Source organism: Ziziphus jujuba, chromosome 4 (assembly GCF_031755915.1).
Source record: "Ziziphus jujuba cultivar Dongzao chromosome 4, ASM3175591v1".
Taxonomy (NCBI): Eukaryota; Viridiplantae; Streptophyta; class Magnoliopsida; order Rosales; family Rhamnaceae; genus Ziziphus; species Ziziphus jujuba.
In genome coordinates, this window is record NC_083382.1 from 15908525 (window position 1) to 15924461 (window position 15937).

At 36.6% G+C, this 15937-nt stretch overlaps 1 pseudogene; it reads left to right on the top strand.

Annotated features, from left to right (window-relative positions):
- The first annotated feature begins 926 nt into the window (after window positions 1-926).
- LOC132803559 (uncharacterized) overlaps window positions 927-15937 on the top strand; it is a 61813-nt pseudogene continuing 46802 nt past the window's right edge.

Below are 15937 nucleotides of genomic sequence, written 5' to 3' on the forward strand. Positions count from 1 at the left end.
GATGCTATTCGGGTTGACTAATGCTCCTACAGCTTTTATGGATCTAATGAATCGAGTTTTCAAAGACTACTTGGATAAATTCATTATTGTGTTTATTGACAACATATTAGTTTATTCAAGGACTCATAAGGAATATGAAGATCATTTAAGGAAGGTGTTAGAGGTGGTAAGAACCAACCGATTGTATGCAAAATTCAAGAAATGTGAATTTTGGTTGGATCAAATTTCATTTCTTGGTTATGTGGTGTCCAAAGAAGGAATTTCTATTGATCCTAGTAAAGTAGAAGCAGTAATGAATTGGCCTAGACTGACTTCAGTAGGTGAAGTAAGGAGTTTTCTAGGATTAGCTTTTTACTACTTTCCGTTTTGTGCAATACTTTTCTAAGATTGCTTCACTGTTGACTCAATTGACAAGGAAGAATGTTAAGTATTAGTGGATGGATGAATGTGGAAAGAGTTTTGAAAAGCTAAAACAATGTTTGGTCACCATTCCAATTTTAACCATTCCAACAGGTTCTGGTGGATTTGTGATGTATAGTTATGCTTCTCATAAGGGTCTAGGATGTGTGTTGATGCAGAATGAGAAAGTCATTGCTTATGCTTCAAGACAATTGAAAGATTATGAGAAAAATTATCCTACCCATGATTTGGAATTAGCAGCGGCAGTTTTTGCTCTTAAAATTTGGAGGCATTATCTGTATGGTGGAAAGTGTGAAATTTATATAGATCATAAAAGTCTTAAGTATTTCTTCACTCAGAAGGAGTTGAATATGAGACAAAGGCGTTGGTTGAAGTTTGTGAAGGACTACGATTGTGTGATTAATTATCACTCTGGTAAGGCTAATGTGGTTGCTGATGCTTTGAGTAGGAAGTCTGTTGGTTTTACTGCAGTTTTGTTAACTACATAAAAGCAGATTTTAAAGGATATGGAGGATCTAGAAACTGTGGTTGTGAAGAATGGAGATCATGCATTTGTAGCTGCTTTATTTGTTAAACCAACTTTGATTGAGAGGATAAAAGGGAAACAATTTGATGACCCTCTTTTCCTTAAGGTTAAAGATGAAATAGGAATTGGAAAAAAGCCTGAGTTTATAATATCAGATAATGGAGTGCTATGTTTTGGAGATAGATTATGTGTGCCCAACTATCAAGATTTGAAGCAAGAAATCCTCAGCGAAGCACACAATTCTCCACATTCAGTTCATCCAGGTAGTACAAAAATGTACCATGATTTATGGATTACTTTTTGGTGGGTGAATATGAAAATAGAAATTGCTTACCATGTCGAGCAATGTTTAGTTTGTTAGCAGGTTAAGGCTGAGAATCAGCGACCATCTGGTTTGTTGAAACCGTTAATGGTACCTAAATGGAAGTGGGAGCAGATTTCAATGGATTTTGTTGTTAGGTCGCGGAAGACACTGAAGGGCTATAATGCTATATGGGTCATTGTGGATCATTTGACCAAATCTGCACTTTTTATGCCTATATGTACCACATTCACTATGGATCAATATGCTAAGTTGTATGTTAATGAGATCGTGAGGTTGCATGGAGTCCCTTTATCGATTATTTCTGATCCTGATTTGAGGTTTACTTTAAATTTCTCGAAGAGTTTACATAAAGCTCTGGGTACAAAGCTTAATTTTAGTACTGCAATTCACCCCAAACGGATAGACAGTCAAAGAGGACAATATCTCATGCGGGTGGAATTGGCTGTTACAGTTGGTATCAGAGCCAGTACCAAATCGGTGCGCCAGCGAGGACGCTGGGCCCCAAGGAGGATGGATTGTGAGATCCCACATCGGTTGAAAAAGGAAATGAAGCATGTCTTATAAGGAGCTATGGATACTTTTCCCTCGAGAGGCCTTTTAAAACCATGAGGGCTGGATTGTAAGAGGATTCCCCAGGTCCAAGGAGGACAATATTGCATGCGGGTGGTATGGGCTGTTATAGTAAAAAGCGGTTTTCATGAACCCTTTCCCCCTATAGACTCGAACCCAGCTCTCCAGCCAGAAACTATACTTTGCCAAAATAAACCATTAAATATTTTAAATAAATTCGAACAATCACTCTGTATAGAGCCCAAATAAATTTCAGATTAGGTTTCAACAACAACTCTTCAATTCAACCTTTATCAATACTTCTATAATCCAAAAACTTCTCAAATAATATAATATAACAGAAAAATATCAGAAAACCAACCTTGATCACTTGAAAGATTTAGGATCTTCCTAACTATGCTCCAAACTTTGTTCAAAAATTTGAAAATCTCCAAAAATACTGTATCCCTAACAACCTTAATGGAAAACCAAAACCCTAAATTAAGATTAGGAGCCCTTAATACTAACCCTAATAACTTTTAAGGCTAAAAGAAGAAGAAGAAATAGAAGAAGGAGGCTTACCCGATACACTAGCGGCGCAAAGTTGAAAACAATGTAAAAGTAAAACGTATTTTTCCTTCCTTTTTATAAAACCAAAAATTCCAACTGTAACAACGTAAACCACCCGCATGAGATATTGTCTACTTTAGCCCCAGCCCGCACGATTTTAAAAGGTCTCTTAAGGGAAAGGTATCCACACCCTCTTATAAGCCATGCTTCGTTCTCCTTTCCAACCGATGTGGGATCTCATAATCCACCGCCCCTTGGAGCCCACCGTCCTCGCTGGCATACCGATCCACCCCCCTTGGGGCCCAGCGTCCTTGCTGGCACACCAATCCGGGAACCTTGCTCTGATACCAACTATAATAGCCCAGACCACCCTCATGCGATATTGTCCGCTTTGGGCCCGGCCCGCATGATTTTATTAAAATGTGTCGTAAGGGAAAAGTATCCACATCACCTTATAAGACGTGCTTCGTTTCCCTTTTCAACCAATGTAGGACTTCACAATCCTACCCCTTTGGGGTCCAGCGTCGTCGCTAGCACACTGATTCGGGTACTGGCTTTGATACCAATTGTAACAGCCCAGACCATCCGCATGCAATATTGTCCTCTTTGGGCCTGGGGAATCCTCTTACAACCCAACCCTCAAGGTTTTGAAAGGCCTCTCGAGGGAAAAGTATCCATAGCCTTTTATAAGGCATGCTTCGTTCCCCTTTCTAACCGATGTGGGATCTCAGAATCCACCCCCCTTAGAGCCCAGAGTTCTCGTTGGCACACTGATCCAGGTACTAGCTCTGATACCAACTGTAACAACCCAGACCACCCGCATGAGATATTGTCTACTTTGGGCCCAGCCTACACAGTTTTAAAAGGCCTCTCAAGAGAAAGGTATCCACACCCTCTTATAAGGCATGCTTCGTTCCCCTTTCCAACCGATGTGAGATCTCACAATATTAATGGTCCAAAGGAACCTCTGGAATTTTTTTCTTTTTCTGAAAGTCTATAGGGATATTAGGGAACTTTTAAATTTGCACTTAATGAATGTAACCAGCTACTAACTCAATCTGTAAGAGGATATAGTTTCACCAAAAAAAAAAATTGTGGATATGCTATAAATTAATAATATTTTACTAACAATCCAAGCATGTATGTGTGTGTATGCGTGTGCATGTGTGTGTGTGTGTGTGTGTGTGTGTGTTTGTACCATTATGTTTGGCAAAATAAAGAATTTGGTTCATGATAATTTAGTCCAAGAAATAGATGGGATTTTAGTTTTATTTATGTCATTGCAATGCTTATTTAGTTTGATCTATTAGATATAATTATTTCAACTCACCATGTTGATTTTATTTTTATCAGGTTTATTTAACAGGGTCTAGAGATCTATATAAAGTTCCTTCTGAAGGAAAAGAAGAAAAATTCTCGACACCTAACAAATAACCCTTTCAAAATATCTCTTAATCATTAGTCAATTTATATTGTCTATTTGATTTTGCTTAGTTAATTTATAGTTTCTCCTTAATTTCCATTGTTTTAGTTTACCTTTTTTTTTTTTTCCTTTTTCTTTTTAAGTTCAATAAGCAATCCATTTAGATCTTACAAGTATGTATATTAATCTATTTTTGTCCTAAGCAAACAATGAACATAAGAAAAAAAAGGTAAGTAAATATTTTTTATTTTTTTATTAATGCATGTAAATCTTCCTATAATATGTATAACCATGAGCATAAGGAAAAAAAGAAGGTAAGTATAATTTTAATATTTTTTTATTAATGCCTATAAATCTTCCTATAATATGTATATATCTATATTTTTAATGCAGATGATTTTTATATTTCGATCATGATATCAATATATATAAATGCATATATATTAGAATTGTATATGCATGGTAGCATGACACTTATAGTGGTTCAATTACAAAAACAAGCAAAAACGCAATCTAAGCTACTACACAGCTCATCAAAAAGTACTTTAAAGCTCATCTAAAAGTTACTATAGAAGTTCATATTCTCCTGAAGCTACAAAGGCTCACATGGCAAACTTTTCGACTAATGGAAATATCAAAATGGAGTAAAAATCTTCATATAGCCTAAATAGATGAAAAAGGAACTATTTTGCACACAATATTATAGTACTAAAGCTATGACTTGATAGATTTAAGCTAATGATTGATTAGTGAGCATTTTACAGACTAATCTTGCTATATAATCTTAATTATTTGTTTAATACATGAGGCTTCTGGTTGTTTTTGATGGGTTTTTTCTCTTTTCATAACAAAAACTTCAATTACACTTTTGAAAGTTATTTGCAAATTACTGAAGGTTTTCAACTTATTCAAAATGATTTATCAAGAATTAAGATACAAGCATGAAGTCAAAGACCCATGGAGCCTAGTTTGGATTGTGACACTCAACTTAAGCAGGTGCACAAGGTCAACTAAATCCTCAAACATGAAAGTTGTAACTCCTCGACCCCATAAATTTCCTCGAATTTGAATTTTAGACTAAGTTTGACCAAGGTTGATCAGGGGTAAATTTTTACTGTGGGAGGAATTTCGTGTTGATCAAGAAACCATGGAAAAGCACTCATTGACATGAGTTCATAGACTAAAAATACACCGAAATCGGAGTTAGGATTAGAAAATTATGGTAAAAGCATAATGCGATCTGAACTAATCGATTAGTCCATAGTTGACTTTTTCTTTCCATAGTTGACCCATATATCGTGTGAAATTACTCGTTAATGCGAATTTGTAGACTAGCAGCACTCTTAGTTTGGATCTATGGTTGAAAAGTTATGGGTCAGTGAAGTTATATCTATTTTTTCCGGGACTAATTTATCGGGTAGTAGAATATTTAAAGAAGCCTTTGATTTGTATAATGTGTCATCAAATAGGATGTGCCACATGTCACATTTATAAAGATGCCATGTGTTATCCCTAATAAAATATAATATTGTAGTATTCTTTTTCTTTTCCACTTTCTTTTTCTTCCCCCCTCTTTCTCACATGCACTCTCTCTCATTCTCTCCCTCCTCCCCAAAATAATTTCTCTCTCTTCTTTTATCTTTTTATCTTTCTCTCACACTCTGTCTTTCAATGAAGGGCCATTGATGGTGCTCCAGCCATTGGATGACTACATGCATGGCCGCCTGTGGGCAACCCCAACCATCCAATTTTTGGCCGTTTGGCTGGTGGACACTTTCGGTGGTCCAACATCGGCGGGCAATGTTTCTCTTGTTGGTTGGTTTTTTGATGGCCTTCGATCGAGAGCTTGGTCACTCCCCCAATTTTCAACCCTTTGATATGGAAAATGACCCCCATTCATCCAAATTCCCAGCCATTTGTTATATAAATGGAAGGAAATTTTGGTCGAAACTTCTCGATCGTTTTTTGACCAACACCGGCTGTGTTGAGCTGAATGGAGGTTAATAACATGTTCCTCATCTCATTAGCTTTCCATTTACACCTTGTTTGGGAATTATGAGTGTTTGTTCAAAAAGTTACCATTTTTTAGTATACGTTGTATTTAATGTGGTAATTGTATTAAATTGTATATGTATGCACATATTTTTGTACAAATATGCACATATATATTTCTAATGCATATTCCTATATATATATGTATAAGTATGTGTGGGTACTCCCTTGGCATGTGTGTAGGTGTTTATATGGGCATAGATTTATATATATATATTTGAGCATATGAATTTATATATAGGTGTCGAAAGAATTGCATATATATGTACACATGAGTACCTATGTATGTACGTGAATATATATGTGAATGTTTGTATTTGATAAAATATGCTCGTTAAAGGATTGTATGTATATATTTAAATGTGTGGATATATATATATATATGTGTGTATATATGTATGAATGTGTACATGCTAAAAGTGTTGAAGTGTGGCAATTTTGCCACTTGATGGTGCATGTCACCGGCTAGCATGCACACCTTGGTATCAAATCCTTTCCTTTTATGAGTTTATATTTTTTGTATGTTTTTAATTTATGCAAGGTATATTTTGATAATGTTTTGTGCCTAAGTTATGTATGCAAAATTATAGGCAAAATTATGCACAAAAGAGTAGGAATGTTATGCTTGAAATGCCTATGGTGCTGGATTCATAATTTCCAGCAACATAGCTCCACTATTTATCTTATATCTCAGGTTGCAAATGGATTTTTGGGCTGAAATTTTGAGGGATATCTACAGACATATATAGAAGACTATGGTTCAAAGTTCAGGTCAAAATGACATGGGAAAGTCCATTTTCTATTCCAAACCGATTGCTGTATCTGATGGGCCCAGTATGCAGAGTATGGGCCAGTTTTGGAGCTGTTTGGCCCATGATCCGGTTCCAGAACTTTCCTAGCTCTTGGAACAATATTTATTGATGACCAAGGATGCTTCAAACCAAGTTTCATAAGCAGATACAAAGGGGAACTAAGTAGGTGAAGCTAGTTTGGTTGTTTACCCAAACTAGTTAAACAATAGGAACTTAGTTCAAACCATGTGCCACTTTTTACTATATTTGGAATAGACATGTTGCAGCTGGTTTTTACCTCTTTTGTGTATGAAAAGTTAGGTGTTGACCATTTTACTATTTAAATTTCAAATACTTTACTCATTTTGTAAGCTCACATGCTTGGCATGTGTGAACTAGTTGTAATTTCAAGCTTATATTGTAAAATGAATGAAATGGCTACACATCCAAGCCTTATTTTCAAAAGCCAACGTGTTCCTCTTCTTCTTATCTCTTCTTCAACACCTTAGAACACTTTAGGAACCCTAAAAACCAGAAAACACCATAACCAAAATCTAAAAACACAACTCACACACAACCATTCCCAAGAGCATCACCAAAAGCTTGCTTGTTGCTAACACTTCAAGCTAGCTTGCTCTTGGTCATAACCTTCTCACCCCAACAAAGTGGTATCAGAGCAAGGCACATTTTTGTGAGATTTGTGATGTTTTTGGGCTGGTTCGTTCCTTGAGAGTGAAGAGATACTTGAAAGCACAAATATATTTTCATATTCCTTCATACTAGAAAGCAACATTCACATGGCTTCTTCAAGTTTTTCAACTCCTTCTCCTCCTATCTTCAATGGGGAGAACTACAACATTTGCAGTATCAAGATGCAAGCCTACTTGAAGGCTTATGGTCTTTGGGAGGTCACCATAAATCCCCAAGAACCCGAGCCTTTGAGACAAGGGGCAACGGTCAACCAAATCAAGCACCATGAGGAGGAATTGGCTAAAGGTTTCAAAGCTCTCACCGCCATTCATTCTTGTATTAGTGATACCATTTTCACAAGGATAATGGCATGTGAGAGTGCCAAAGAAGCTTGGGACAAACTTCAAGATGAGTTCCAAGGGAGTGCAAGGACAAGGCAAATGCAAATCCTTAACCTAAGGAGGGAGTTTGAGACTATCAAGATGAAAGACAAAGAAACGGTTAAGGAGTTCACCACAAGGCTTCTTAATGTGGTGAATCAAATTAGGGTGCTAGGTGAAAGATTAAGTGACCAAAGGATTGTGGAGAAGGTGTTGGTCTCCTTGCCCGAGAGGTTTGAAGCTAAGATATCTTCATTAGAGGAGTCAAGGAACCTAAATGAAATTTCCTTGACCGAGTTGGTGAATGCCTTGCAAGCTACGGAGCAAAGGAGGAGGATTAGACATGAAGAATCAATGGAGGCTGCATTTGTGTCTAAACAACATCAAAAGACACAAAATCAAAAGAAGAACAAGCTTAAGGTCATAAAGGAGAAAGGTGAAACTAGCAAACCCGAGAGGAAGTCCTATGAACCTTGTCACCATTGCAAGAAGAAAGGTCATCATCCAATAAGGTGTTGGTGGAGGCCGGATGCATTTTGCCATAAATGCCAACAAAAGGGTCATGTGGAGAGAGTATGCAAGGCAAACAAGAAAGATAAGCAACAAGCAAATGTTGCTAAAGATAATGCAAGTGATAGTGAATCCGAAGAGTTGTTTGTTGCTACTTGTTTTAGTAGCATCAAGAATGATGAAGGATGGATCATTGATAGTGGAGCAACACACCATATGTCTCACAAGCATGAGTGGTTCACAAACTTGGATAGGAGCAACCACAATAAAGTTAAAATTGGAAATGGAGCCTTGATGGAAGTGAAAGGCAAAGGAGATGTGGTGATACACACCACCAAAGGTATCAAAACTATCCATGATGTTCTCTATGTACCTTCTTTATGTGAGAACTTACTTAGTGTAGGTCAAATGCTTGAGAACAAATATGCATTACACTTCTCAAACATGACATGCACTATAGTTGATCCACATGGAAATGAATTAATGTGTGTTGGAATGAAGAACAAGAATTTTAGGTTGAATATGGATGAAAATGGTGCATCGGTTGCATTGAACACCAAAGTTGAGAACACCTCTCAACTTTGGCATAAAAGACTAGGCCATGCTAGCTTTAAGTCATTGGTAGGCACACATGAACTTGTTAGAGACATGCCATTGGTGGAGAAGCAAGAACATGTGTGTGAAGTGTGTCAAAAAGGAAAGCATACTAGGCTAGCATTTCAATCTTGTTCTTGGAGATCAAAGGAGAAGTTAGGACTTATACATTCGGATATTTGTGGTCCTATGAGTGTTCCATCCTTAAATGGCAGCAAGTATTTCATAACTTTCATTGATGATTACTCAAGAATGTGTTGGGTGTATTTCCTTGAAAGAAAATCACAAGCTTTGGAGAAGTTTGTAGAATTTATGAAGTTAGTGCAAAATCAATCCGGTTGCACTATAAAGGTGTTAAGGACGGACAATGGTGGGGAATACACAAGTGAGGCTTTCAAACAACTTTGTAAGGATCATGGTATAGTTCATCAATTCACTGCACCATACACACCACAACAAAATGGTGTATGTGAAAGGAAGAACCGTACCATCATGGAGATGGCTAGATGTTTGTTGTTTGAAAGTGGCTTGCCAAAGAAGTTTTGGGCCGAAGGAGTTAATACATCCATCTACATCCAAAATAGGCTTTACTCAAAGTCTTTGAGGAGTAAAACCCCATTTGAGCTTTGGTTTAGATATAAGCCTTCTCTTGATCATCTAAGGGTATTTGGAAGCATTTGTTACATCCTAGTACCACAAGAGAAGAGAGGAAAGCTTGATGAAAGGTCACAAGTTGGTGTTTTGGTTGGCTATAGTGATGTGACCAAGGGATATAGAGTGTATAACTTGGAAACCAAGAAACTTGTGATAAGTAGAGATGTGAAAGTTGATGAGGAAGCTAAATGGGTTTTTAGTAAGGAGGAGTTGGCTAGTATGGATGAAGACAATCGGCTTGAAGCTCATGATAATGATGAGGAACAAGGAAATGATGAAGGTGCTGCCCATGATGATGAATATGATGAGAATGAGCTAGAAATCTCCATAGGGGCTGATTTGGATATTGGTGATGGTGTGAGAGGCACAAGACCTCTTAATGAGATTTATGAAAGGTGTAATGTGGCATTGAGTGATCCAATCAATGTCCATGAGGCTATGGCAAGAAAAGAGTGGAGACAAGCCATGCAAGATGAAATCGATGTGATAAACAAGAATGACACTTGGAGCTTGGTAACAAAACCGAAGGGAAAGAATGCTATTGGGGTGAAGTGGATCTTTAGGACCAAGTACAATCCGGATGGGTCCATAAATAAGCACAAGGCAAGGCTTATTGTCAAAGGATATGCACAACAAGCCGGTGTGGATTATGGAGAGACTTTTGCACCGGTTGCAAGGATGGAAACCATAAGACTTCTTCTTGCAATTTCGACACAAAAGTCTTGGAAAGTATATCACCTTGATGTGAAGTCAGCCTTCTTGAATGGAATATTCAAGGAGGAGGTCTATGTTGTGCAATCCGAAGGTTTTGTGAAGAAAGGAAGTGAAGAGAAGGTATACAAGCTACACAAGGCCTTGTATGGCCTTAAACATGCTCCTAGGGCATGGTATGCCAAGATAGATGGTTTTTTGACAAAGCATGGATTTAGGAGAAGTTCTAATGGGCCTACATTGTATATTAGGACTCATGGTTGCATGGTGTTGGTGTCTCTTTATGTTGATGACCTTCTAGTGACCGGTGGTAATGAGAAAGAAGTGAGCAATTTCAAAAGTGAGCTAGAATTGAACTTTGAGATGTCTAGCCTTGGAGAGATGAAATACTTTCTTGGAATTGAAGTTGTCCAATCATCCAAGGGCATCTTCATATCTTAAGAAAGCTATGTAAAGGAGTTGCTCAAGAAGTTTGACATGGAAGATTGTAATAGCGTTGCCACCCCTATGAATGAAGGCACCAAGTTGGTGAAGGATGATGATTCTCCAAAGGTAAATCCTTCCATCTATAGAAGTTTAATTGGTAGCCTTTTATATGTATGCTCTACTAGACCGGATATCATGTTTAGTGTGGCTGTTTTGTCAAGATTTATGCATAGTCCATCACAAAATCATCTTAGTTGTGCTAAAAGAATCTTAAGGTATTTGAAAGGTACTAGTGATTTTGGTATATGGTACAAGGATGGCATGAATGAAGCTTTGCTTGGTTATAGTGATAGTGATTGGGCTGGTTCTTTGGATGATAGCAAGAGCACATCGGGCTACATTTACACTCTTGGAAATGGTCCTTTCTCATGGAATTCCAAGAAGCAACAAACCGTTGCACAAAGCACCGCGGAAGCCGAGTATATTGCTTGCTCAAGTTGTGCTAATCAAGGTGTTTGGCTTAGGAAATTATTGGAGGAATTGATCTTGAAGCAAGAGGAAGCCACGGTAATATTGTGTGACAATACTTCAGCAATAGCAATTGCACAAAATCCAGTCCAACATGGGAGGACCAAGCATATACCGGTCAAGTATCATTCCTTAAGGGAATTTGAAGCAAGTGGTGAAGTGAAGTTGGAGTATGTGATTTCCGAGGAGAACTTGGCGGATATCTTCACCAAGCCATTGGGAAAGAAGAGATTTGAGATATTGAGATATTGAGAGATTTGAGATTTGAGATATTGGGAAAGGAGGAGTGTTGAAGTGTGGCAATTTTGCCACTTGATGGTGCATGTCACCGGCTAGCATGCACACCTTGGTATCAAATACTTTCCTTTTATGAGTTTATATTGTTTTGTATGTTTTTAATTTATGCAAGGTATATTTTGATAATGTTTTGTGCCTAAGTTATGTATGCAAAATTATAGGCAAAATTATGCACAAAAGAGTAGGAATGTTATGCTTGAAATGCCTATGGTGCTGGATTCATAATTTCCAGCAACATAGCTCCACTATTTATCTTATATCTCAGGTTGCAAATAGATTTTTGGGCTGAAAGTTTTAGGGATATCTACAGACATATATAGAAGACTATGGTTCAAATTTCAGGTCAAAATGACATGGGAAAGTCCATTTTCTATTCCAAACAGATTGGTGTATCTGATGGGCCCAGTATGCAGAGTATGGGCCGGTTTTGGAGCTGTTTGGCCCATGATCCGGTTCCAGAACTTTCCTAGCTCTTGGAACAATATTTATTGATGACCAAGGATGTTTCAAACCAAGTTTCATAAGCAGATACAAAGGGAAACTAAGTAGGTGAAGCTAGTTTGGTTGTTTACCCAAACTAGTTAAGCAATAGGAACTTAGTTCAAACCATGTGCCACTTTTTACTATATTTGGAATAGACATGTTGCAGCTGGTTTTTACCTCTTTTGTGTATGAAAAGTTAGGTGTTGACCATTTTACTTTTTAAATTTCAAATACTTTACTCATTTTGTAAGCTCACATGCTTGGCATGTGTGAACTAGTTGTAATTTCAAGCTTATATTGTAAAATGAATGAAATGGCTACACATCCAAGCCTTATTTTCAAAAGCCAACGTGTTCCTCTTCTTCTTATCTCTTCTTCAACACCTTAGAACACTTTAGGAACCCTAAAAACCAGAAAACACCATAACCAAAATCTAAAAACACAACTCACACACAACCATTCCCAAGAGCATCACCAAAAGCTTGCTTGTTGCTAACACTTCAAGCTAGCTTGCTCTTGGTCATAACCTTCTCACCCCAACAAAAAGGTCGTACATTTGTGTATGTGTATGAACGTATATTTTGAGTTATTCAGTATTTTGGGTATTATTTATGTTTTAAAAATTAAGAAAATTGTTATTTAATTTTACTATGCCATTTTATGTGGTTTAAATATATTTGTTATATAATATTTATTATATGCTCAGGAAAAATTAATAGTGCTTATTTATTGTTGAATTCAATTTTATATTTATTTTTTTATGATAAAATGTATTTATGTGAAATTAAATTATACGTGATTTTATGTAATCTAATATAATTTTTGCATAAATATATTTTTATGATTTAAGAAAGATAATAATTTTTAGTCTATAAAAATAAATGGTGTATTTGAAAATTTGTGAAATTGAGATTATTGTACGATGCGAATCCGCCCATGCCACCGCAACCGACAACCCGTTGAGGTGTTGATCCGATACGGATGAAGACTGAGCCGATCACTAGAGCTCATGCCAAGAGGTCTAAGGACAACCTGGGAGCATTTATGCAGGAAGTAGTTAATTATCAAAAGAGCTTGTCCATACTCGAAGATACAAAACCTGTTATAGGCATCCAAGTGGTGGAAGCCGATACAGACCTGGATAGCTGTTTTCGTGCAAATTTGGACTCCCGGCAGTAACGAATGGTTCCAACACTTCATGGGATCAACGAATATCATTACGAGGATATAGAATCCAACCAAAGAAGAATCAAAAGCACCTAAAAAGGACTTGTACGGACAGCAACTCAATTTGGCTAAAAATGTGCTATTTAGCCGTTGACTTTAACCTTTTTTCTTGTTTGACTTATTCCAATCAATGGAAAATGCATGAGAATCATTATTAATCATATTTGCCATTATACATATCATATGGAAGCTGATTTGGAGCGCAAACATGCTGAAGATTGGTCAAAGATACCTTAGTAGTCAAACAAATCAACTAGTTTCTGAATTTGATTTTTACTTTTTATTTTAGGAAATTAGTCTTTTTTTTTGTTTCTATTTATTTATTGGCTGTAAAAATAAACTTAGGAATGTTATTATTTTATTATTTTTGTTGTAAATTAATTAATTCCTAATTCAAAATAAAGGAACTAATTAATCCAAATTAGATTAGAAAAGGAGATGAATTTCGGCTAAACTACGTTCCCTAATCTTTGGTGGCTGTTTTTACCTAGATAATTAGGATTTTATTTTGTAACTTTTTAGCCTATTTCAGGGCTTGTTTTTATCAATAATATTCAGTACATTATTAATACAGCAATTATTTTGTGAGATTGAATTTTTCTTTGTTCTCTTTGAATACCTAAAACACCGCTAGAGAGTGAGTGTTTTAGTTTCGACTTATCAATAGGATATCCATCACCTATTGTGGCCTCTTCACTATACATGTTTCTAATCACAAGTTGATTAGGAGTTGAGGCGAACATTAGAACTTGAACATAATTAGATATGGGCTGATATAATACAGGTTTAGGGGTAGGTCGTCATAGGTTCGTATCATTTGGTATCAGAGTCGAATTTTGTTCAGGTTTGATCTATCTTTATTTCATTTATTTGTTTTTGTTTTAATCTGCAATTTTAGCACTAGGTTAAGATTGCTTCTATCATCATATGGGTGTTGCATATCTAAAAAAAATAAATAAACTTATTTCTAGTTAAATTAGGTTTTCTTAGTTTTACCGTATTTCTTTGTTTCTTAGTTTGTTAGTTGTTTTACATCAGTTGTTCTTGTTAATTTTGGTTTTTACTGATTTGTCTTTGCTGTTTTAGTCTTAAATATTTTCATTCATATATGCACAAAAAAAAAAAAGGAAAAAGAATAGCCAAACAGATATAAAAAAAAAAAAAAAAAAACTGCCCAATTTGTATTTTGTTTGGGAGGTCATGGGCCCTGTGATTGTTTGGTGTTGCAATTGCAATTTTGGTGTTGATTATTGCAAGTACAACAAACATCACTATTCTTTAATTTTGTTCAAATTGATTCTTGTTTGAGTTTGAATTTCTTCCTCTAAAATTTCATTCTTGGATTATTAATATCTTACCATCTGGTCCAATTCTTATTAATTCCAAAATATGCTTGTTGATTTGCCTTATTTTGCCTAGAAAAGCCGAAAACTAGGTTTTGTTAACTCATTCGGTATTGCTTACTTTTTTTTGTTATTGTTTTTTTGATAAGTTTAATTAAAACATACTTGTGATCTAATTGCTGTTTTTAGGGTGCTTTAATTAGAACTTTGAGATGATTTATTAAAAAAAAAAAGGTCTTGTGTGTAAGCTCCAAAGAGGATAAAAGCTGGAACTAGTGTGCAAACACAAGTGTCAAGACCTTATTTAAGTGAAACACATAAGGAAGCAAATTTGGTGAGGTTTTATTTTATTTTTTGTGTTTTTTATACTAACATGGCAGATTCAAGGATGAGAAGAGGAGATCCACCACCAAGTATTAATGAAGAAGAATCTGTAGGATTCCATGGTGATTCCGGAGCTATAGGGAGTGGTGAGCAAATGGACATGATGGCTATCTTGGAACAATTGTTTCCCAATTTGACCACATAAATCAAATGATGGACTGAATAGAAACATCTCATGGTGGACCAAATTTGAGGCAAGAATTCCATGGAGGCTGAAGTCGAGGTTGAGGAGGCCGTGGACAACCTAGAGAGGAGTTTGAAGAGGAAAACTTTGGAGTTGACTTCAAGGAAGGAATGGATGAAACACTTGCTGTCCAAGAGAAGCTAGGCCAAGGGAGGCATCAGAGAGAGGAGGTAGATGATGATCTTGGTAACATCAAGGTAAACATACCACCTTTCATAGGGAAAAGTGACTCGGAGGCTTACTTGGAATGGGACGAGTGAATGGAGATGATTTTTTATTGTCACAACTATTCGGAGGCCAAGAAAGTTAAATGGGAAGCAATGGAGTTTGGACATTATGCACTCCAATGGTGGACTAATGAGCAAAACACCTGAAGGAGAGTAAGTGATGACTTGATCACTACATGGTGGCAAATGAAAGGAGCCATGAGGAATCTATTTATGCCATCACACTATCATAGGTTGCTGCATCAAAGACTTCAATCTTGATCTCAAAGAATTAGATCCATGGAGGATTATTACAAGGAGATGGAGATGCTTATGGTGAGGTTGAACATGAATGAAAATAGAGAAGCAACCATGGCAAGGTTCCTTGGTGGTTTGAATCGTGAGATAGCCAATCAACGAGAATTGCAACAATGTATGGAATAGGAGGAGATGTTGCATGTGGCTTTTAAATTAGAGCATCAATTCCAGAGGAAGGGTGTAGGCTCACAATTTAGGGGTGTTTCCAATAGTAGAAGATCAATTCCAAGTGGCTGGAGAAACAATCCCACCTAGGAAAACAAGCCAAAGCCGAAGGTGGGAGACGAAAGCACCACACGGCAAAAGATGGAGTCCAAAACCGAATCTATCTAAGCACACAAAAATT